Source organism: Capra hircus, chromosome 22, assembly GCF_001704415.2.
Source record: "Capra hircus breed San Clemente chromosome 22, ASM170441v1, whole genome shotgun sequence".
NCBI classification, from domain to species: domain Eukaryota; kingdom Metazoa; phylum Chordata; class Mammalia; order Artiodactyla; family Bovidae; genus Capra; species Capra hircus.
In genome coordinates, this window is record NC_030829.1 from 18,982,107 (window position 1) to 19,007,779 (window position 25,673).

Below are 25,673 nucleotides of genomic sequence, written 5' to 3' on the forward strand. Positions count from 1 at the left end.
TTTAGGATATGATAAATTGCTCATGGTGCAAAGTATTCAAGAAAAGATGAGGTAGTCGCTCAAAATGAATGTTGAAGCTAAGAAGATATTAAATAATAGTGGGAAGGGGGTGGATTTAATGGCCTCCCTTCAGCCAAGATATTCCATGGAAATCCCATCATTGGGTTTACTCACTGCAGTCTGGAGTCATTTTGTAAAAGGAAGGTTCTGACTTGATCAAAAGTCATGATACTTGTGAAAACTTAATAGAGCAGTTCTAGCCATTTCACACTTTTCTTTCCTCCAGGACAATCTCTCCCACATAATGGATATTCATTAAGTACCCATTGCTCTATTGCTTATAGTTTGTTTAATTACAAAAAGATCATAGAGTCTTTCAAAACTCCTATTACAAATTTTTATTCTCCTTGCACAGATTAAATAAGGTGGAAGGCTTTAAGAAACTTTAATTACAATGGCTGGTACAATCTGACATCATAATCATATTTTTCTCCAAATTCTATCCACACATTTTCCAGCAATTATAGCAGTGCTTCCTTCCCCCTGTATTAGAGAATTAGTCATTGATGTTTAATCAGGGGAAGGATCATAATTAATCGAAGTGCCCATTTAGAAGAACTTGCCAGTGGTCAGGAAGACTTTTTAGCCTTCCGACAAATCTTATCTTGGAAAGCTGAAATAAGCAGATTAAATAAATTGTGCTTTCTCAATTCAAAATGTAATTCTCTAACTTCAATTACAAAGTTTTCCAGAATTCTAAACTAGGACATATATATCCTAGTCTCTATTTCAAGACACATAATCAAATTCCAAAGCAAAAAAAAAAAGTCAGAACCAAAACTTGGTAACAGCTTTAAATTTGTTCAACACAGAATTATTTTAACATTACTCTCCCTATAGTTGTGAAAATAAGAATCTGTATTCAGACAAGCTCTTAATTTACTGAGAAATCCCATTAGGGTACTCAAATGCCTCCATAAATATCCAGATTTCACTATCATCTGAAGATTCACAGAAAGGAGTCACCTAGAAAGGACTGTGATAATGCTAATTCAGGAGGGCTGAAAGTCCATCCTTAGCAACTAAAATTGTGTCCATCAGGCCTCAAGTTAGAACCTTAACTTGGCTTCTTAGTGGTTATAGAGTCGTCTTCTGCAAACTGTCACTAATAAAAGTAGCTACTGCAGTCAGGTAGGTGAGCAGGTAGATTGAATGTTAATAATTATAACTGACAAATCACTCAACATAGTGTTTGGCACATGGCAAATGCCTCCACATATTAGTTTTTCATCATATCGCTATAAGAGAGTCCCACATACATATCTCAGGAATTACAAGAGCTTCAAAATGGCACTGACTGATTCATATCCCTTCCAAACAAACGGACTCTGAGAAATCCTTCCCTTTTTACTTCCCCTCCTACCCTCTGATACTTCAGTCCACTTTCTTCCTCTTCCATCTAGATTACTGTCATCTGGTCTGGTCTAGAAAAAGGGAAGGTAAACACTCAGGCTTTATCTGCCTACTTTTTATGATATCTCTGCTCCAACTTCTATGATGAAAAGCTTACTCTGTTATGATGAATATACATCAGTATGCATTTGTTCAAACTCATAGAATGTACAGTATTAGAATGAATGAATCGCCATGTCAACTATGGACTTGGGTGATTATAATGTGTCATTTGTATGTTCATCAATTGTCAAAAACATACCACTCTGGTTAGGGATGTTGATTATTGAAGAGGCTACTCATGTATGAGAGCAGGGGAAATTACATCTTCTCAGTTTTGCTGTGAACCTAAAACTTGTCTTTATAAAGTCTAAAATAATTTAAAGCATTAATCAAATAAGAAAAAAAAGCTCAGTCTGACTTGGAAAATTTGCCCTATGTTTTGTGAAAAACTGATATATACTTTGGTTCAATCCAGAGCCAACATTGTGAATTTGGCTTTTTTTTTTTTTTAAACAAGATCTAAGTGAGAAAAGATGTTGGAAAAGTGAGAAAAGATGTTGGAAGAGACTCTCCCCATATTCAGGAGAGAGCTTTCTCATGTCTCTGCACTGGGCATGTATGCTTATATCTCCCTTCTATATCATCACGTCTTCAACCTCTCACCCGTGCATCAAAAGCATCTCAAATGCAACCACATCCATAAAGTCTTCCCTTTCCTGCTTCCTTAGAGTCAATCACTTACTCCTCTGTCTGACTTGATTATCTACGATACACTTCTGCTCACTGTGGTACTGTAGTTATTCGCTCACATCTGTCTCGCCCAGCAGCTCACAGGGGCTTGGGGTTCCTCTCTATCATGGGCACCTGGTGCAGCATGACTGGTATAGACTGGGTCCTGATAAATGGTGAAGTGAGGCACTGCCCCACTAGAGGGCAGTTAAGGGGGGCAGATTTAGAACCTGATTGTTGTTTACATCCAAATCTGCCTCTTCCTAATTGTGGAATCTTGGGTAGTTACTCAAACACCAAACGCCTTAGTTTTCCCATCTGTAAACAGATGATCGTATCTGTCCCACAGACAGGCTGTAGAATTCAATAAATGAGTGTACGGAGAGTCCTTTGTTCAGTGCCTCCCACGTAGTAAGTGTTCAGTAAACGCCACCTGCTACAGTGATTGCGGTCGCTGCAGGCGTTACGGTGATTCGCCTCTACAGATCCCTCACGTCACTGCCCAGGAAGATCCCAGCAACGATGCTTTCATTGCTTAGCCTTGGAACTTGGCCAATACACAAGGTGTTCCAGAAGGGAAAAAATACACTCCCAATTAAAAAATGACTTCAGATAAAAATATTTTAGAATGCCATCTGTTCATATGCTCATATGGCCAATTTGATGAAATTCTAAGGAAATATTTAAGTGCTGATATTGCATTATGAAACACCTTTCAATTGGTTGCTGAGCTTATCTGAACAGTTTTTGTAGGGCATATGTTCTTTGGATGGGTTTTTGTATGGAACAAGAAAACTGAAAGCCAAGAATCACGAACCTACTTGCCAAATGCTTAATTCAGGCCTCACTCTTAGAACCTTCCAAAAGGAGGGGTGACATCCAGACATTCTTTTTTCCTTGCAGTACTACCCACCAGAGTCCCCCTTTTTTCCTCCGTTTTCCCACTCCCCTCCCCATAATACATACACAATTTGTGATAGCTCCATGTTCAAGCCTACTGCTGGGAAGGTTTTCAGTGCTGATGCTCATAAGGAATGAATGGGAGGGTATAAGCACTATTTTGTGGTAATGGCCCATATCACCATCTCCCCACTAAGAGATTCATAAATGGACCACAAGGGTCTTGAGAAATAGCCACTTCCCAGAATTACTCCTACATCCACAACCTGGTTCACTCCATTACTTTTTTCCCCTGAGGCATGCTTAATGCTGTCTGTAAAATTTTTTAACACGTATTTTAAGTTCTTTCAGACTACTGTCTATTCACAAACTCTGTTCAGGAAAAAAAAAAAAAATATATATATATATATATATATATATATATATATATATGTTCTTACACAAACAAAATCTCTTTGAAAGTTCCTTCAAGCACTGGCCCATACCCAACTTCTGTTGAATGACTGAGTTTCTCCTTACCATCCACTGCTCTCATTAACTTCAGAGGAATCTTGAACATTTACAAGAGAAGCACCAAAATTATACCAAATGCCTCCTACTGAAAAATGAACCTTAACTCAGAGCTGAACACTAAAGAGCAGTTCTAGCACATACTTAATCAGATGACAATGATTCATGTAACTTCTACAGAAAAGCAGCCTGCTGACCTCTGAAAGAGGATGCAAAAAAAAAAAAAAACAAACAAAACTTGCCTTAACCTGCGTTATATGATCTTGGCTGCTCTTAAGATATGTGTTACTTTAAAATGATAAGCATCTTCATGGTGCCTTTTCTATATTAATTTTTAATTCAAGTGCGGGGTATAACATTGTGCTTGTTTTTGTTCTTAAATCTGTGAACCTGTATTTATATCACTATTATTTTAATCAGTTTGGGTAGGTAATTTCTTTGCTACATAAGGGTTCTAGTAGAAGGTGGGAAACTGCTGATACACGGAGTCTAGAAACATAAAGAAGCATTAAACATCTGTCAACCAGAGAAAAAGTGTGTCTAGGGGAAGCTGAGTGGGGAATGGGAAGAAGCTCGCTTGTTTTCTCTCTTTCTCCCACTGCTATTGTTTTTCTCCAGAGAGAATTTCCCATTGAAATCCATCCATTCTTCATTTTTTTCTGCACTATACTCAAGCCACCTCAACATCTTACAAAAATCCTATTGAGTCTATTAGTCAGTATAGTGGATAAATGATCAGTATTTTCACATGTAGATGTATGACAGTTTACAGAATACTCATTGAGTGTTTGGGTTTGAACCCTACTCTGCCACTTCTACATGGATGAAGCTGGACAATTTTATTAACACTCTGTCTCAGTTTCCTTAGTTCTAACAAGGAAATGATGAGTCTACCTCATAGGGTCATTATAAAGACTGAACGAATTAATGCATGTACATGTTTAAATGAATATCTCTTAGTCAATGCTCAAAAGGCTATCTATGGTAAAAATATTGATAGTTCTATACAGTAACCTGTCTCTCATTTGTCTGTTTCACTGTCATAAATTTTAAGTCTAGAAGGTAAATACAAGACCATGCATTCTCCCACACCACCTCTCAGATTAATAATTGAGTCCAGGGATACTATGAGACCTCTTCTAAGGGGTCATATGAGGTGAAGGGCTAGTTGCTCAGCTGTGTCCGACTCTTTGTGACCCCATGGACTGTAGCCCTCAAGGCTCCTCTCTCCATGGAGTTCTCCAGGCAAGGACACTGGAGTAGGTTGCCATTCCTTTCTCCAGGGAATCTTTCCAACACAAGGATGGAACCTGGGTCTCCTGCATTGCAGGCAGATTCTTCACCATCTGAGCCACCAGGGGGTCATATAGCTGATCACAATCTACGTCAGGGAAATCATTCAATCTACTTATTCTCACACCATGAATCCTTCTAGTGAATGATGCTATGAAGCTAAAAGAAGATTCTGATTTCTATTCCTTTGGGGTAAAAATACACATTCACTACTATGTCAACATTTGTCAAATTTTTAGATAAAAGTATTCATCTGTGTGCTTTGAGCTTCATAACTCTGTTGTGTCCAAGTCTTTGCAACCCCAAGGACTGTAGCCTGCCAGGCACCTCTGTCCATGGGGATTCTCCAGGCAGGAATACTGGAGTGGGCTGCCATGCCCTCCTCAAAAGTATTAATATATCACCCTAGTGAACAGGGGGTTGACCACGTCTTCATTATCAAAGCTACTATCATTTCCTGTTCTAGATACTCAAATCATAGATATCAATACCATCCACACCGAGAAAGCCAAAATATGGCGATATTAAGTAATACAATATACTTTGTAGCAGAGCCATGATTAAAAGCCAGAATATATGATTCTAAATTCATTGAGCCTCTTGAGGAAATGACTCCACCATGAGAGTGGAGAACATGGCTATGGAGTCCTCTGCTATTCTTGCCTGTCAAGTGTCCATTTCCACTTTTTGGGGGAAAAGCCCATTCTATTATGATTTAGGAAACTCCCCCTCTCCTTGTGGAAACATTCTCAGTGCAGTCAGTGCTGGGCATGGTGGCCTCACAAAGGTCTCCGGTGCTGTGCAAAGGATGGGAACATGATCCAAGCTAGGTGAATCATTCACCCTTGCCCAAGAATTTAATTTTTTTATTTCAACAATGCAAGATTAAGAGCACATTCTCCTTAAACAAGGGCTCAAGACTGGATTCCTGAAAACGCTGTATGCTGAAATTCCTAAATCCTGTTTCCCCACTAATAAATTAAGTTTTTGCTAGTGTTAATTAGAATCAATATCTATTTCTTACTGCCAAAACCCCTGTAACTTATATATACCTGGGCATTTATTTTAAACATAGCTATAATGAGTGTCTGCAGTATTATTATTGTTATAACACCTAGCATTAACCCTTTTCCCTCAGGTTATCAGCACTTCTCCTCATCTATTCTTGGTCCATGTGCTTTAGCTATAAGATCAGTGATGGAAATATGACATAAATTTGTAACATCAGAGCTAAAGACAGGTATTTTTTAAGATACGCTTTAGGAAGGAATACCTTTCTGGTTATGTGGTAAAGGGAGTGACTGTGACTAAGTGAAGACTATTCATTGTAAAGTGTATGCAAGGCAATGGAAGACACCTACATCTGACCAAGTATTTGAGCCCAGGGGTCCAACAAGCCCTAAAACAAGGAACCACCTTGGATTTTTGTATTTTCTAAGAAATTATATTTCCTGCCTTTTTTTGTGAGTTGTATTTATGTCACTTATAACCAAAAGAGTCTTATCTGATAGGCTAGCCAGCGAAAATTTCTTTCACGATTTGGTTCCGATGCTAACACGTGGCAGTGATGCTGCCCTTTTATGCCTTTCAGAAATAACTGTAACTTAAAAACAACAGCTCCCATTTGTTGAGTTCTTTGTAATTTTTCAGTGATAGGCACTTTATTTTGACATTTCATTTTAAGAGCAGTCACATCTGAAGGAAGAAGGTAGTATTACTATTCCCATGATGTATGTATTACTATTCCCATGAGAATTTCAAAGGAGCGAATAGTATTTTATTTAAAGTTGTACTGAAAGAGGTGGGCACAATCTCTGTGATCTCAATGACTGTACTTTCTGAGGGACAAAATAGTGAATTAAACGAGAAAATGAAAAAAGATGTCAGACACACTAGGGGAGGCACTCCAGAGGCAACAGCTATACCCCTGTCTGCTAGAACTCCAACAGCTATGTTGTACAGAGTTGCCCAATTATTCTAGAATGAATGATTGTCCTTTGCTTCAAATGCCTAAATGATAAACATTCACTCACATGAACTGAATTTTTATGATTTCCCATGGATTAGTATAAGTGGTAAAATCACAAATGGTAAAATGTAACTCAAAAAAAAAATCATTATATCTAATACAGAAAATGACTAATCATGACTAAATAAGACTTCTATAGTTAGATAGGCAATATTGGAGGAGACACCTTAATAAATATTAACATGATTTAAATAAAAATTACAACCAAATACTACAGTTGGAATCTACTTTCTTCTAATAATGGATAGGTAATTCGTTAACTTCCCGCAAGTCTTAGTTAAATCAAAATGACCTTCAGAGTGCCCTTTGAATATGCTTAATGAAAAGTGAAATTTATTTATGGAAACAAATTAGAGCAATGCCACTCTTAGGCTTTGTATGGTTTGATCCTGAAACGTTTGTGATGAAGAAATAAAATCCCTTCAAATAGAGTTTTATTATCATGCAAATTCCCCAAGTACAGACTCAAGAGTGTAACACAGCAGGAGGACTTTCACATAAACAAAGTAGATAAATGAGAGAATCAATTGAACATAAAGAAGAACAGGGCAGGAGGCTCTTGTTTTATATAATTTCAAAGAGAAAAATTCAAACTCTTTTGATTACCTCTGTTTTGGATACACATTAAGGTGACCTGATGATATGAAACCTTGTATAATCACTTCCCCTTGAGTGCAGAGAGATAATTTTAATTGCTAGGCTGGGGCACAGTTACTGGGCATATCACGCCTAGGTGAATAAGGTGAAGTCACTCAGTCCTGTCCGACTCTTTGCAACCCCGTGGACTGTAACCTACTAGGCTTCTCCGTCCATGGGATTCTCCAGGCAAGAATACTGGAGTGGGTTGCCATTTCCTTCTCCAGGGGATCTTCCCGACCCAGGGATCGAACCCAGGTCTCCTGCATTGGAGGCAGACGCTTTAACCTCTGAGCCATCAGGGAAGTCTTATATCACACCTATGTTTACATATTATGGGACTCCTTCTTAGCACACTGGAGTGAGAGAGTCTCTTCAGCTGGCCTTGAAGAAGAAATATCCATGGAGAGGTCAACATGGGAGGGAACTGTCATGAGTTTAGACTATGGTGGCCTCTATCTGACAGCCAGTAAAAGGCCGGGGCACTTGGTCACTAAGCAACAAGGAAATGAATTCTGTCATCAACTTCAGTGAGCTTGGAATTGCATTCTTCGGCAGTCAAGTCTCAGATGACACTCCAGCCTAGGCTAACACCTTGAATGCAGACATGTAACTTTGCCCTGACTTGTAACTTATAGTATCTGTGAGGTAATGAATGTGTATTGCTAAATTTATGGTAATTTGTGACACAGTGACAGAAAACTGATCTACATTCTGTTCTGAAATTTGTGTTGTTTTATATGTTGGATGAGTCTTATATGTTGGAAGACCTGACATATAATAGGTACACAGCAAATATTTAACAAGTGAATGTCACTTTTTTTGAAGCCATAATTGAGAATACAACCTTACCAAGAGAAGGCACTGGTACTCTTCATTTCAAAAAAGACCGTGAAGATCTTAGGGCATGATATAAACTTTCTAAACTGCTTACCAGTGATTTTGCTATTCTCACAGCCATATAGTTATTTACAAGTGGATTATCAGATGAAGCTTATGTTCTAGGTACCATTTGTAAACTATTGTTTGAGCTCCAGAAATTCAGAATCTCCCTTCAAATAGTTAACAGGACATCAATATGACATAAATGAGATAATTAAATATATGTATTAATTGTTAAAAACTGTTCTATATACATTTACTCTACCAACAAACTTATAATAAGCTAAGAAAATAATCACCTTGCCAATTTGGACACGTCCATTTCTTGCTAATTGATTCAGTTAACATATAGAAGACATTACACCAGATGCTGCTAAGTTTGAGTAGAAAGCATGGTTCAGTTCAGTTCAATTGTTCAGTTGTGTCCAACTCTTTGTGACCCCATGAATCGCAGCACTCCAGGCCTCCCTGTCCATCACCAACTCCCAGAGTTCACTCAGACTCACGTCCATCGAGTCAGTGATGCCATCCAGCCATCTCATCCTTTCTCAGTTGTCCCCTTCTCCTCCTGCCCCTAATCCTTCCCAGCATCAGAGTCTTTTCCAATGAGTCAACTCTGCGCATGAGGTGGCCAAAGTACTGGACTTTCAGCTTCAGCATCATTCCTTCCAAAGGAATCCCAGGGCTGATCTCCTTCAGAATGGACTGGTTGGATCTCCTTGCAGTCCAAGGGACTCTCAAGAGTCTTCTCCAACACCACAGTTCAAAAGCATCAGTTCTTCAGTGCTCAGCTTTCTTCACAGTCCGACTCTCACATCCATACATGACCACAGGAAAAACCATAGCCTTGACTAGACAGACCTTTGTTGGCAAAGTAATGTCTCTGCTTTTCAATACGCAATCTAGGTTGGTCATAACTTTTCTCCCAAGGAGTAAGCGTCTTTTAATTTCATATTGCTAAAGATGTTGCATAAATAAACTGGTATAAATATCTTGAAAAGCAATTTGAAAAGTATGAGTGAAGAATCTGATGGTAAAATTACACTATGATACATTAACCCTACTCTTTCTTAAAATATATGTGAATAAAAAAGCCAAAAGTAATATCAAAATGAAAATATTAATTTCAGTATTTCCTATTAATGCAAAGAGTAAACTATAATGAGTCATCAAGGAAGCAATTTATATATTATGGTGCACAAACTACTGGAATATTGCATTAAATAGCTATAAAATTATAATTATAAAAACTAAAGAAAAACATTAATATTTTAGTACACAATTTGTCATGTACAAAGCATAACAGAAGGACACATAAGGCTGAGCAAAACTACTGAGTATGGGACATATGAAATGTTTGATATTTGGGAATAAATGGTGACTTAGGTGCATGTGCCCGTCCCTCTGTATGACTTTTCCCCTACCTCCCACACTGTACACATTGCCTCAAACACACACCTACCACACTGTCAAAACTCTATAAACATGCTTCCCAGGTGGCATTAGTGGTAAATAATCTGACTGCCAATTCAGGAGACGTAAGAGATGTGGGTTCGATCCTGGCTTGGGAAGATCCCCTGGAGGATGGAATGGCAACCCACTTTAGTATTCTTCCCTGGAGAATCTCATGGACAGAGGAGCCTAGCGAGTCGCAAAGAGCTGGACACAACTGAAGTGACTTAGCACACATACATGCACAGGGAAAAAAGTTCCTCCATAATTGCTGGCACTGAAAACATATCCACAGATTTTGAGGTCCTTTGCTAGGATCAGTGGTTTAGAGAACTAAAGAAATATAATTTCCTTAATAAACACACTCAGTAGTCTCTCTTCTTTTCTTCCATTTCTTAAATAGGAAACAAACAAATACTGGTCAATAGGATTAGCTGTGGAATCCACAAGGACCACCACCCTGCAATTATCTCCTATTCTCAAACAGCAACTTTTGAGTGTAGTTGCTCTAGGATGATCCAAGCCAAGAAAGACATCAAAGAGAAAGCCAATAAATATTCCCTGAGACAAAAATAAAAGCAAAAGGAAAGAGATAATGACTAGCCATATTCTATAAAATAATGAAGACCCAGTTAAAAATAAAGGTATAAAAAATAAATAGAGTAACTTTACCAACTTGAAGAAGAAACCATGAAGAGATCCAATTCCTTTGCACAGTAACCTGCAGCTGCCTCCTCAGTCTCCCAGCTAGAAAGCTCCTACAATGGCCGTATGTATTTCTATTATTGGGCTCTCCATATTAAGTTGCAACAATAACAACAAAAATTCAAGAGTGTCCTTGTGGGCAATGATATGGAAAAAGGGAGTTTTCTTGCCATGTTTGTAGAGAAGATCGGACCAGAATAGACTTCTCCATGTACAGAAGAATAAACCAAAAATATCCAAACCACGAAAAGCTTCTGTAAAAAGGGATGACTATATATAACTCAAGAAGGAGAAATTTATTTTTGAAAAAACAATTCCTGATGGGGAAAAAGAACACTGCAGAGACTATACCCTGTGATTACATTAAAATTAGAAGATAGCGCATGAAATGAGAGGTGAACCATGGGACAAAATCTGCTGATACTTTGCAGAACTAAAAGTAGTAGCCCTGGAAGCAGTGAAGAAAATAAGCAATATGGTAGTGGAGATGGAAGCTTAAGCATTCATCCGGTTCCATCCAGAAGGAAAAAGGACAAGGACCCGTAAAATAAGAGTTATGAAACTGAAGTATGAATATCAGAAGAAAACAAAAAGTGAGATGTTGGCAGGCCTCAAAGACTAAATAATAGGAAGTCAGATACTGATTAATGAATATCACACAAACATTTTCTGAGTATAGATGCAAATTGGAAATAATAGCAAAAAGTCATATATACAATTATATCAGCATTTATTTTGAAGAACGAGTATCTAAATAGACAAATACCATAGATGATAGGAAAAATCAGTTGCTTCCCCTCCAACATTAGTTTAATAATATGAACAAAATTATGAGAAAGAAACTGACTCCAAAACCCACTGTCCAGATATGCTGTCATTTATGTTGATGGCAAGAAATAAATATTCGTACAAGCACATATCCAAGTGCTAGGAAAACAAACTGGATAAAATTACTGAAAGACTGGCAATGAACCCAGAAATAATTTTAAAATAAAATGAATTCTAATTAACACTTGTGAAATGTAATGCAAATTGCAAGATCACACCAACAAATCTAGGCTGGAGTAGTGTGTAAAAGGAAACTGAGATCAAGCTAGTTTCACTGCCTGCTGTATTAATTTCCTATTGCTGCCATAATAGACAATCACAAATTTAGCATTTTAAAACAATATCCCTTTATTATCTCCTCGTTTTGTAGGTGAGGAGGCTGGTTGCCTTTACTAGTTTGTGTGTTTTGAGTCACACAGGCTGAAATCCAAGTGTCAGCAAGGCTGGCATTCCTTTATGGAGAGTCTGGGGATGACTGCTTCAAGGCTGTTGGCAGAATTCAGTTCTCGGTGGTTGTAAGACTGTGGACCTGCTTTCATGTTGGTGTCAACTGGGGGGTCAATCTTAGCTTCTGGAACTGCCATATTTCTCAGGTTATGGACCCTCTCTCCATCTTCAAACCCTTGAGTTGAATTGAGTCCTTCTCATTCTTCCCTCATAGCTCAGATGGTAAAGAATCTGCCTGCAGTGCAGGAGACCCAGTTTCAATCCCTGGGTCGGGAAGATACCCTGGAGAAGGAAATGGCAATCCACTCCAGTATTCTTGCCTGGAAAATCCCATGGACAGAGGAATCTTGTGGGCTGCCATCCATGGGGTCGCAAAGAGTTGGGCACAACTGAGCGACCAACACACACACGTCCTTCAGATACTCTCCGATCTATTTTAAAGATTTCCCTTCTGCCTCATCTCTTCTCCTCTTCTTCCAGGCATGTCTCCCTGACTAACTCTTCTGCCTTCCTCTTCCATATGTAAGGGCTCACATAGTTACATGGGACCTCTTCAGATAATCTTTGACCATCTACCTAGTTTAATATCAACTCGTGTCATTTGCAAAATCTCTTTACAGCACGACTTAGTGTTTGAATAATCAGAGGACAAGAATCTTGATGGGGGAGGTGGGGGCAGCTTGAAATCCCGCTGATCACGTCTAGTAAAGGAAGTGTTCAGATGTATTATCATATTGCTGGTGATAATTCATAAATACAACTTCAAGATTTTTTTAACTTAAAGGTAATTATTATGAAATTTAAAAATAGGATGTGTCTCCTTCAAATCATTCAAGAGAAATGAGAAAGCAAACTAGATAGCAACATAGATATAGGAGAACAGAAGGAAGTAAATATGTAACAAAAACATTAGAAATAAAATTTATTATTAGAGGCAATGTGTGAAAACAAGTGCAGAATATAAATATAAAAATACTAGATGAAAATGTGGAAGGCTATTTAAATAACCACAGAGTGAGAAGCACTTATGATATAAAATACAGAATCCATGTAAAAGGAGATTGGCTATGCCAAGTAAATAAAGAGAAAACATCTGCATATAAAGAAACAAAAATGAAAGACACAGTGGAAAACTATCTGTTCATGGTTCCTACAAATCCAAAGGAGGGGAAAAAAACTCAGTGGAAAAATAAGCAAAGGAAATGGATGGAGCATTGACAGAAAAACATACAAAAAATTTTTTAAAACATTTAAACAGCTGTTCAGCTTTACTCATTAGAAGAAAAATAAAGTTTGAAACAGAGTTTCTATCTTTAGCCTGTCGGAGTAGTGAAATGAAAAATGCCTGATGTGTATTTTGTAAAGGAAACATCTCTTTCATTGAGGCTGGGAGTTAAGATGCATAAAACCTCAGAGCAGGCTGACTGAGCAATATCTCTCTCTCTTTTTTCTCTTTTTAAAAGAAACTATTTTAGAGCAGTTCTGAACTTATGGAAAAGTTGTGAAAACGTCTGCAGACACCTCACACCTGACTTCCCCTGTTATTAGTATCTTCTATAAGTATGGTACATGTATCACAACTAATGAACCACTATTGATGCACTGACCGCATCACACATTATTAAGATTTCCTTATTTTCTCTAACATCCTTTTTTCTGTTCTAGATGTATCAGCTAACAATTTTAGTTAGTCAGCATGCCTCCTTAGGCTTCTCTTGGCTATGGTGTTTTCTTAAAACTTCCCTGGTTTTTGATGACTTTGGCAATGTTGAAGAGTACTGAACAGGTATTTTGCATAAAGCCCCTCAGTTGGGATTTGCATTTTTTTTAAAATTATTAGTCTGGGTATGTATTTTTGGAAAGATGATTGCAAAGACAAGAAGTGTCATTCTCATGATCTCATATTAGGCAATGTACTATCAACACAACTCACTACTGCTTCCCATCTCAGTCCCCTGACTGAAATGGTTGGTCAGGTTTCTCCACTATGACTCCTGTCCCCTCCTGGTCATACTGTGTTTTTCAAAAGAGAGTCACTTTATGCTGCCCATATTAAGGAATGGAGACTGATGCTCTCCACTCCTTAAAGATGGAGTAGTTATAGAAATTACTGCATTTGGAATTCTTTAGTGTGGGAGGTTTTTCTATTCTTTTCCATTTTCTTATTTAGTAAGCCATTTATTTACATCAGTACAGACTGATGGATACTTATTGTACACTTCAGGTTATAATTTGATACTACTTTATTCATTGTGTTGCTAAGATGTTTACAAATTTGGCCATTGAGAACTCTCTTCATTGGTTCCTGTGTCCCATTTATATATTCCTATCATTGAGGCTTTTTAAAATTTTGAGCACTTAAAAAAAAAATTTTTACTCTAAAACTATAAAATGATTCAGACTCATTTCATATACTTTCTGCCCAATCATAAAATCAGCCATTTTCCCAAGGAGGCTTGGCTCTATTTATTGGAGAATGGTATGGAAACCAAGACTTGGGTGCCAGGTACATTGATGCTACTGTTATGCAAAGCACACTGATTGAAACCACCCACCCTGGCCAGGCACCACAGTAACCATTTGCTTGAGCTGTTTTATGACAGGAGGTCCTGCTAAGGAATAGGGAACTAATAAGCCTCCACCAACCAGAAGAGTTCAGGAAAGGTCAAAAGGAGACACCACCTGTCCGACCACCTCCCAGAATCCTTCTCTCTGGCATCCATCTTGGCTGAACAAGGCGTGCACCACCAGGAAGGACTCTGAGTCAGAATGACTGGCTAAGGACAACCTGGAAACTAATCCCATCACCATAAAACCCAAGATTCAAGCCACATGGCAGAGCAGTTCTCCTGGGTTCCCTTACCCTCCTGCTTTCCTAATAAAATCTCTTGCTTTGTCAGCACATGTGTCTCCTCGGAAATTCATTTCCGAGTGTTAGACAAGAGCCCAGTTTTGGGCCCTGGAAGGGGTCCCCTTTCCTGCAACACTGCTGAGGTGTAGTTCTTTCCAGGTCCTCTCAGTTGACACGAACAGAGCAAGAAAATGTGTGTGTACACTAATTCACATGCATAAACATAGCTGTAAATATTTCTACGTGTAATCATCTGTGATTACAATAAACTAAACATGAATTTATACTGATGTCTCCAACTGTACTCAATTACCATGCTATTTACCACAGCATCCTATTTTATCAGTGACAACAATGCCATTTAAAAATAAATACATATCCAACAATTTCAATCATACAGACCAATTCATACACGTACAAAATGACATGCAAAAACACATTGACTGTAGCACTGTGATAACAGTCAAGATGTGAAAATAAGAAATATTTTTAATTTCAGTAGAAATCAAAATAATGCTAATTGAGGCAGTATCTTGTGTTACCTAAGAGATTTTCAAGGCTGAAAAGCACTGATAATACTCAGTAAACTGATGTCACCTGTGCTGTTCAGACTGTAAGTCCATAAGAGACTTCTGTCGGAATGTGAAAATATACATCGAATATTTAAACATACATATGCTTTTCAATCAACAAATGAATTTCTAGGAATTTATGTCAGGAATAATCTGGGGTTTTTGAAGGCTTACCTATAAAACTAACTGCTACAAAGTCAGTCACATCTCAGTCACACATGGTCACGATAAGATACAACCTTGAGTTCAACAATAGGATTTGGCTAAATATATCCTGGTAAAGCCATATAATAGGTGTAATACTATAGTACTTAAATCACAATTTTTAAAGAAATACAAACCTTGGATAAGAAGGATATCAGAGGATGACTGCATTATTGTAAGTCCTAAGAGAAACATCACAAAAAATACATAATGTAGGGTTTATTTTCAGAGAAGGCGATGGCACCCCACTCCAGTCCTCTTGCCTGGAAAATCCCACGGACAGAGGAGCCTGGTAGGCTGCGGTCCATGGGGTTGCAAAGAGTCAGACACGACTGAGCGAATTCCCTTTCACTTTTCACTTTCATGCATTGGAGAAGGGAATGGCAACCCACTCCAGTGTTCTTGCCTAGAGAATCCCAGGGACGGGGAAGCTTGGTGGGCTGCTGTCTATGGGGTCACACAGAGTCGGACATGACTGAAGTGACTTAGCAGCAGCAGGGTTTATTTGTAAAAAAAGTGTATGTTTTATATGTACACATACAATACATACACACACACTTACATATATATCCCTATGTACATGTGAACAACCATTACCTTTGAGTTAAGGAGTTATAAGTCATTTTAAAGATGAAATATAACTTTCTGTTATAAAGTGATTTTTCATTTTATAGATACTTGCTTATAAAAATTTTAAAGATTTCATCATGTGCACATATTACTTTTGCAATTAGCATATACGTATGTGCAAAGAAGAAAATCTTCAATAAAACATAAAGGACTATGAGTGATTATAGTTTCCACAATTCTATTTTTATTTCAATGTCTTTTAAAGGAAATAAAAAAGTATAACAGCCTCGGTGATTTATAATTTTTTCCTTCAAATTTTAGGTTTGGATAATCATTTTCATTTTTAAAAGTCTGTAGTAAAAACCTGAACCTGAATGGAAAAATCAGTTGCAGGTAATAAGGCTGGAGAGGACAGCCAGGAAGTCACAATCATAACTCCATACTCTGCCAGCTGAGTGGGAATTAGGTCAGTCAGCACACACACAAGTCAATACTCCATTGGAGCAAAAATCTAACTTGTCAGAATCCCATCAGCAGGCTCACTGGTGGCCCCTTTGTAATGCTGTAGGGCCTCTTTGCTTCCTATCTCAGTCTGGCATCTTAGTCCCTCATTTCTCTTTCAGATGAGCTCTCTTCTATTAAGAAAGGCATTTTGACTTTTTATTTTTCCTTTTTTTTTTTTTTTTTCAATTTCAGCAACAGTAAAGCAGACAAATGACCTTAGGTATACCAGCTTGCCTAAAGAGAGGGAACCATTCCCTCAGGATGCAAAAAGTAAATGATATGATTATATAAATTACTAAAAAACATTCCATCTAATAGGTTGCAGGGATGCCTGAATCATGTATCAAAGATTGATGTCTGCAATGTCATGAATATCCTAACATGTGGTGATGGAGCAGAATTTAGTACTGGCATATCTGATACCATCTCTAAAGCTGTCCGTTGGGCCTCACACACACACACACAAACACCCTTAAACACACCCTTAAAGTTGAAAGATGCAGACTTTCAACTTTAGCAGAAACATTTGTTATCAAATTTCTGCAAGAATAGAGAGAGTTTTGTTTTGGGCATTATTGGTATTAGTACTGCATATAAAAGAATGTGGCCACAGAAAGATATGTTATTTTTAAATTCTCAATGGGACTTTCAAGCAATCTCAAATTATACGTATCATTCAGAACTGAGGCAATCTCATCTCTTCACAGTGTTGGCAAGGACAGCATTAAAATACTCTGTCTTCAGTTGTGGTGTGTACTTATTGTAGATAAATAATATTTTTAAAATTCTACACTCAAAAGTCTATCAGACACACATGCACACGTGCATGCACGCACACACACACACATTGGCTTCCTATTAACTAAGAGTACCCTCATTACTGCAAGGAGAAATAGCAATAACCTTAGATATGCAGACAACTACAACCTAATGGCAGAAAGTGAAGAGGAACTAAAGAGCCTCTTGATGAAGGTGAAAGAGGAGAGTGAAAAATCTGGCTTAAAATTCAGTGTTAAAAATCTAAGATCATGACCTCTGGTCCCATCACTTCATTACAGACTATTTTCTTGGGCTCCAAAATCACTGCAGATGGTGACTGCAGCCATGAAATTAAAAGATGCTTGCTTCTTGGAAGAAAAACTATGACAAACCTAGACAGCATATTAAAATGCAGAGACATCACTTTTCTAACACAGGTCTGTATAGTCAAAGCTACAGCTTTTCCAGTGGTCATGTATGGATGTGAGAGTTAGAGCATCAAGAAGGCTGAGCACCAAAAAATTGATGTTTTCATACTGTGGTGTTGGAGAAGACTCTTGAGAGTCCTTTGGACAGCAAGGAGATCAAACAGGTCAACCCTAATGGAAATCAAACCTGAATAATAGTTGGAAGGGCTGATGATGAAGTTAAAGTTCCAATACTTTGGCCACCTGATGTGAAGAGTCAACTCATTGGAAAAGACTCTGATGCAGGGAAAGACTGAGGGTACGAGGAGAAGGGGACAACAGAGGATGAGACAATTGGATGGCACCATTGACTGAGTGGACATGAGTTTGAACAAGCTCCAGGATATAGTGAAACACAGGGAGGCCTGGAGCGCTGCAGTCCATGGGGTCATAAAGAGTCGGACAGGACTGGGTGACTGAACTGAGCTGATGCTAACATATGATAATAGTGCCAAAACAGAAAATTCACACCTGGTGCTTTCCCCAGCTTCTAAATGACAAACATGCCACTCAAACACCAGTTCAATAAGTTGTGTTTCTACCAAGTGAATAGATTAGCAAAAAGAGATAAGTTTCCAAGGCCTCCCTAAAACCTTTTGGAAATAAAAACAGAATCAGAGCAGATCAGGGAAAATACTTTGTTATTTTAAAGAGATCAGAAAAAATTTAAACCTTTACACAGACATAGGGCTAAACTTTTTTTTAAAATGGTGACTATTTGACAATTTTTATTCTTGTCCCATGATATGGGATATCTTTGCAAGGTTTTCCAAAAAGAGACAACTGAATGGGAATCTCCCAGTTGATACCAGACATTCACTTGGTGGGAAAGTTGAGCTTCGGCTAGTTTTGCAACGGCTGTGTTGAGGGTAGCGAGTCAGAAGCATGACGTCTAGCTCTTTAGCATTTCATTCACAAGGTCATATGCATAGTTTCTAAGGTTTATAAAACACTTATATGCATACTCACATCTTAAATATATCCTAACAAACTTCTGAGAGTAGAAAAGACATTTAACATTAATATCACTTCAAATACATTGAGGAAATGGGAGGCACACGTAAGCTCCTGGATGGGGCTTGCCTGGAGCCAGGAAGTAATAAGCATCAGAGTCAGGACACAGGCTTCATTTTTTGACATTAAAGTCTCTGTTCTTTCCAACGTATTAAACAATTCTGAATGCTCAGCAATGCGTGCTTACAAGGTTTTGCCCAACTTTTAAAATCAGAGCTCTAGGGTACAAATCTTAGGGAAATATGCATTTAATCAATTTTACAAGGGGGCTTGTGTAAGACTAAGCATGTTACCATGTGATAAAATCATTTGTCTTTTTTTTTTTTTTCCCCAGAAGTCATTTTTAAAACACATAAAACATGATTTTATGAAACAGCAAATGTTTTCTCACTTTGAAAGAAGTTCCAATGGGGACATATGATCACTGACAAACGAGGCGTCTAGGTCTTTCTGAACACTGACAAATCCTGGGATGTATAAGAAATTTAATGTTACAAACTCTGAAACCTTCTCGGGTAAAGTCTGTAGGTGTTTGAATAACTATGTCAAGAAAATGAGAACAAACAAGAAAAAAATCAAAGCCAAGATTTCTTTTTTCAATGATTAGCAAATCATACTCTTTTCTTCTGCATGGATTTTTCAAACCTGGCAGCATTTCCTTTCTTTCTAGTCCACCTCAGGATGATTTATGAGATCTCTGAAATCTGGCTCAAGATGAAATACTTGTTGGGCAATTAAATATTTAGAGGTGTGAAGTTTGAAGCTCAGGTACTTGTCTACATGTGTAGAAGAGCTTGTGACTTGTTTCATTTAATTTGCTTCATTCAACAAACATTTACATGCCAGGCACAAACTCATGCACTTGAGATATAAAGAAAAATGGAACACAGCTCCATCCTTCAGAAATTCACAACACAGAGTTAGACATGTAAAGACACATAGAAGGACCTATCCGAGTGGAGGATCTGAGGGCAGGGACTTCGACTTTCTTTGCTGCTGAATCTTGGGACCTAGAGGAGCACCAGGAACAGAGAGAGGCTCAACAAAGATTTGTGGAGTTAAGACTTTGAGAAACAGTAATTTCTTGTCCAATTATCAGACTGTTACTAGACATGATAAGCTTTTCTCACTTTCCTGTGTGGTGTATACTTTTGGCCTCTGCATTCATTGCAGAGCCTTGTAGGTGACTTTCCAAAATGCAGTTCAAATAGCATTTGACTCTTTTCACTGCAGGCTCCTATCCCCAATAACCATCACTAAGTGTTTTTTCCTCCTCTTTCATATAATCTTTATGAACATTGCAAACTATCACTGAATGAGGTTTTCAGGCAAATGGATCTTCTTCGAACAAGACAAGAATGGAGATATTGCCCAGTAATGAGACACTTACTAAGGAATCAATTATAGGCTTTTTGCTTCTCTTTACTGGAAGATAAAGTGATGAAATTATGCTTATCCTGTATGATGGATGCTGTAGTGAGGCTCCTAGATTCCTTTCAGGACTAAGACTCACTCCTCCAGTGGCCAGAACTGTTGGCAACTGATGGCACTCCTAGAATTGTCCTTGTTCAAGGTCATGCCCGCTTCCCAGAGACAGCCCACACTTCGTTGCTTGTACATGCATTAGGTTGGTGCAAAAGTAATTTCAGTTTTGCATTGCTGAACTTTTCCATTTGATATTTGAATACATTCTTAAATAAATATGGTTATGTTATATATAATTTTAATGCATATTTCTTGCTTTATGTTTTTTTGCTAATAAGTTATTACTTGCTGTCTATTTTATATGTATTTTAGACTATGGAAATGATATTAGACAAAAGGCAAATTTAATATTAGATGATATGAAAAACAATTATCTTTTTCAAGTTCAAAATGGGTCCTAAAGTAGCAGAGACAACTTGCAACATTAACAGTGCATTTGGCCCAGGAATTGTTAATGAACTTACAGTGCAGTAGTGGTTCAAGCAATTTTGCAAAGGAGATATGAGCCTTGAAAATGAGGAGCACAGTGGCTGGCCATTGGAAGTTGACAACAATCAGCTGAGAGCAATCACTGAAGCGGCTCCTCTTACAACTACATGAGAAATTGTCCAAGAATTCAGTGTCGACCACATTATGGTCATTAGCATTTGAAGCAAACTAGAAAGGTGAACACTTTCCACACATGGTTGCCTCATGAGCTGACTGCAAAACAACAAACCTTGTCATTTTAAAGTCTCATCTTCTCTTATTCTGCATAACAGCAACAAACTATTTCTTGATCAGATAATGACATGAAACGAAAAAAGTGGATTTTATAAGACAGCCAGATTTTATAAGACAGTTCTTGCACTTCCTAAAGTCAAACTTGCACCAAAAGGTCACAGTCACTCTTTGGTGGTTTGCTGTTGCTCTGATCCACCACAGCTTTCTGAATCCTGGCAAAACCATTTCATCTGAGAAGTATGCTCAGCAAATTAATGAGACACTGGAAACTCCAATGCCTGCAGCTAGCATTGGTCAACAGACAGGGCCTGATTCTTTCCCAAGGCAATGCCCAACCACATGTCGCACATCCAGTTCTTCAAAAGCTGAATGAGTTGGTCTATAGAGTTTTGCCTCCTCTCCCACGTTAACCTGTCCTCTCACCATCACTTCTTCAAACATATTGACAACTTTTTGCAGGGAAAATGCTTCCACAATCAGCAGGATGCAGAAAATGCTTTCCAAGAGTCTGTCAAATCCTGAAGCATGGATTTTTATGCTACCGGAATAAACAAACTTATTTCTCATTGCCAAAAATGCTTTATTGTATTGGTCCCTATTTTTATTAATAAAGACGTGCCTGAGTCATTAGAATAATTTAAAATCTAGGATCTGAAACTGTAATTATTTTTGCACCAATCTAAGACCTCAAGGCAGGACGTCTTTGAAGGGCCATCCTTGCCCAGAGCCCACTATGGGACCATATGAGGCTTTCACTGGGACTGCATGGATGCTCAACCTCTTCCTCTGCCCTCCTGTTCCCTTCACTTCCTCACAAGTGTTCCAAAGAGTTCTCCCCAATAAACCTCTTGCACACACATCTGTAGTTATCCCATACCTATATCCCAGACAATCCAACCTTGTATTAAGTTTGTATATGGTTTTTGCATAACTATAATGAAGTCACTTCATACCCCTGGACTTGGATTTTATTCTAAGCATAACAAGAAAAGATTGAAGTGGGTGAACTACAAGGACTCCCTACCCATTCAGTTTTATGAGTCTACCATTCAATAATATTATTATGAGACACATGAGTGGTAAAGTCCATAGACTTCTTGGAAGAAAGAAATCATGATTATTATCAATCTTGTTGGGGAGAATTTGGCCAATACTGTTCGAATCCAATTTTCATATCAAGATGACACAAAAAATTCCTCAAAAAGACAGTCCTCTAACAATTTCATTTCTGATTTGTTGAGCTGATATATAAAGGAGATTTCCTTGACTCGAGCAAGAAATGACAGAACTGGCTAGTACGTATCTCACGTGGAGCTTAGCGAAAGCATGGGGAAACGTAAAAATGGAACAGAATCAAGATGGCGAGAATCCAAAAAGTCCTCTCAACAGTTACATGCTTTGGACCATATTGTGCAATGCAACTGCAATCATTGCTGTTATAATGCTACCAACAGTCTCCTCGCCCCCAACTATCTTTCACTGGACAAGCACTATGTGCTAGGCATTACTGAGTCCTACTTAATCATGAAAAATAACTTGGCAAGCTTGTTTTCTTCTCCATTTTTGGAGATGGTAAAAATGGAGTTGGAGAGGTTCCGTCACTGGCCCAAGGGTCCAAGACAAGCGACTGCTTGAGCTGGGATTTAAGCTGAATCTGTCTCCATGACTTGTTCTCCTTCTTCTTAGCTGTACCACTTCCTGGAGGGCAGCGTCCAAGCCAAGAAAATATACTGAGAGACAAGTAAGTACCAAAATAAAAATACCATGTCGCAGAGGATCCTAAAGTGATTCATTTAACCAAAAACACTGGAATCTCAGTAATCAAATACTATAGTCTGATTGGGATAAGCTATGACAGCCCTTTTAGACAGTGTAGGTTGGATACACTATAGACTTCATAAGATCTTCATCAGAGAAAAGGTGGTGTGTCCCTGCAGGGATACACATGTGTGCATGAGGAATGGAAACAACCTGCAGCATCTTCTCAGTGCCTGGCACAGAATAGATATATGATAAATAGTGATTGAATCGTTGAAGATATGGCTTACCACTGAGTCTCTGGGTGTTAGCACCATAAAGATATTCACTCAAATAATGGTTACAACTTGACTGATGAAGGAATGGATAAATAAAAACACAAAACTATAGAATATTCTTTAATCGTTCATACTCAACTTTAGCCAGGTAAGTTCTCCTTGTATTTTGGTCAGAAAGTATCTTTCTCAGAAATATCCTCCTTCATCCCTTCCTGAACTCTCAGGAGATCAGGTTGTTCACTCATGGATTCCATAGCATTCTGGACATTTGTCAGTGCTCAAAGTTTGCAATTATATGTTTGAGTCAATATTTCACTAAACTGTTAATCTTTAAAGTTCCTTTAAAGGCTGCACACACCGTTCTCTTTTACCCATTATAGCTCTGGAAATGAGCACAATTTCTATCACATACATTGCACTTAAGTATTTACTGAATAGTGTATGGATGGGTGCATAAGTACTGAGTGAATAAATGGAGAAAGACAGAAAGAGACAGAAAGGAGGAGGAATTGAAGAAAGAGGGAAAAAAGAAGAAGAAGGGAGAAGAATCAGGGAAACCAGGTAGGCCTATTGCTTTTCTTACCACTTGGTAAAAATGAAAACGTTGGAAAGGATCTAAATCTCAGTGTAAAAAATAAATAAAACAAAACACAGAAAGAAGATGCAAGACAATGATAGAGGACAAAGAGGAGTTGGGAAAATGATGCTTCATTGAGAAAGGGGGGATTAATTTCATTGTTTGATATACAAGAACGCTTCTTCAGTTGGGAACCTACATAATTTGGGAAGTCAAGATTACGGGCTTCCCAGGTGGCGCACTGATAAAGAATCCACCTGCCAATGCAGGAGATGCAAGAGACATAGGTTCAATCCCTGGATCTGGAAGGTCCCGTGGAGAAGAAAATGGCAACCCATTCCAGTCCTCTTGCCTGGGAATTCCCATGGACAGAGGACCCTGGCGGGCTACAGTCCGCAGGGTCACAAAAAGCCAGACGTGACTGAGCAGCTGAGCATTCATGCACAAAGTCAAGTCTGGGGGGGTAGTTTAGAAAGGGGTGTGCCTGCCTGTAATACTTGATCCTGTTCACAAGCAAATACTGATGTGGAGGGACTGGCATTTGTTAATTTGGAAAGAACAGTTGCTAGCCCCCCAAAAGAAGTTAGTCAAAAAATGGTCAGAGATCCAGGGAGGCTAAAGAACAGTCAGGGAAGCCAAGAGTGGGAGAGTTTTAATGAAAGCAGCCATCCTTAGTGATGTCAAAGGCAAGAGCAGGGTCAGGAAGAAGAGCTGGCTCCCTCACATTCCTCATTAATCATGTCTGCTATTAAATTCAACGGGAAGCCTAAAATGCAAAATGAGTTTTTGTCCATATTTATTTTGTATAGCTATTCCCAGTCGATATGCAAAATCATATCATATTTTCTCCTGAGTGCCTTTTTTTTTTTCCAGAAATTCAGAAGGCTAATTTGGAACACTGGGAATTTATTGGCCCTCTTTAAAGGTTTACATAAAATTCAGTCTTCAAAATAGATCCTACCTCTGACACTCACAGGTGATGGATTTACCTTACCCTGCCTGGTAAGAACTACAGGCAGGCTTTACCAGTGATGGGTTCAAGGCTCTAGAAGTTCCACTCAGAAACACACAATGATCGTCACCAAATGCAGTTTCTCTCAGTGTCTGTTTCTCTTCCAACCTGCATCAGAATTCCAGAGGGACTGGGCCTTCCTGGTAAAGAATCTGAATGGGAAGTCCAATAGGAGCTTCTGCAAACACAATAAGCACCCCAGGAGCTCTGCATGTGCATTGCAGTTTGCAAAGCTACAGCTGGATTTACGCAGAACTCACATTTGTGCACTTGCCTTTTAGAAAGCTTCATCAAATCATACACGTATTTTATCAAAGGGGAGGTGATCTCATCAAATGTCTAGGAATAAGGAAAAGCCTACTTTTTTCCTTATTCATGCTAAATATCATACAGTGTGAAAGCCTGAACACCTCAATAATGAGCACAAATAAGCACCTAGTGGATTATGTATTTATTTGCGGAGCTGCCTTTTCACTTGGGAGTAACTGGTGAATAATATTTCTCTCCTGATTCAGCACCACCAGGGGTAAGAAACTTTTCCATTTAATACTGGAATGGTTTCCATTTTTAATATTGTAGAGCCTCAATTTTATTTACTATTTATTCAATTATTCATCACACCAGCCTTCCACCAAAGTAATAATGGTTTAAACTTTATAAGGTACGAAACAGAACTGAACACTGTGATTCCTTAAAAACGATACACAGCATGTGCATAACTGTCCATCCTGCTGTATCACTGTGTCTTGTCACATCACACTCCTGGAATGTGTGAGCCGAAAGCAGAGTGGTCCTGGAAGGCTTTTGTGGTGAATATGGTCCTCAAGTTTCACTTTGATGCTGAGATATTCAGATACTTCATTTTATACTATATTTCTTGAATACTCCTTTTATTTTTGGAGAGTAGGATTTTAAATTAGAAGGAAAGTTCCATTAAAATCCCATCTGGGGTGCTTTCAGCATTTTTGTTCTTGCTTCTTAAAAACATATTCCTTCCGTAACACCTGGCCTATGCTTCCACATCCCTACATTT

At 38.3% G+C, this 25,673-nt stretch overlaps 1 protein-coding gene and 1 pseudogene across 2 annotated transcripts in view; both read right to left on the reverse strand.

Moving 5' to 3' along the window:
* The window catches only part of LOC108638584, a 59,266-nt pseudogene extending 37,810 nt beyond the window's left edge, over positions 1-21,456 (reverse strand).
* The window catches only part of GRM7 (glutamate metabotropic receptor 7), a 931,612-nt gene that overhangs the window by 536,556 nt on the left and 369,383 nt on the right, over positions 1-25,673 (reverse strand). The window lies entirely within an intron of this gene.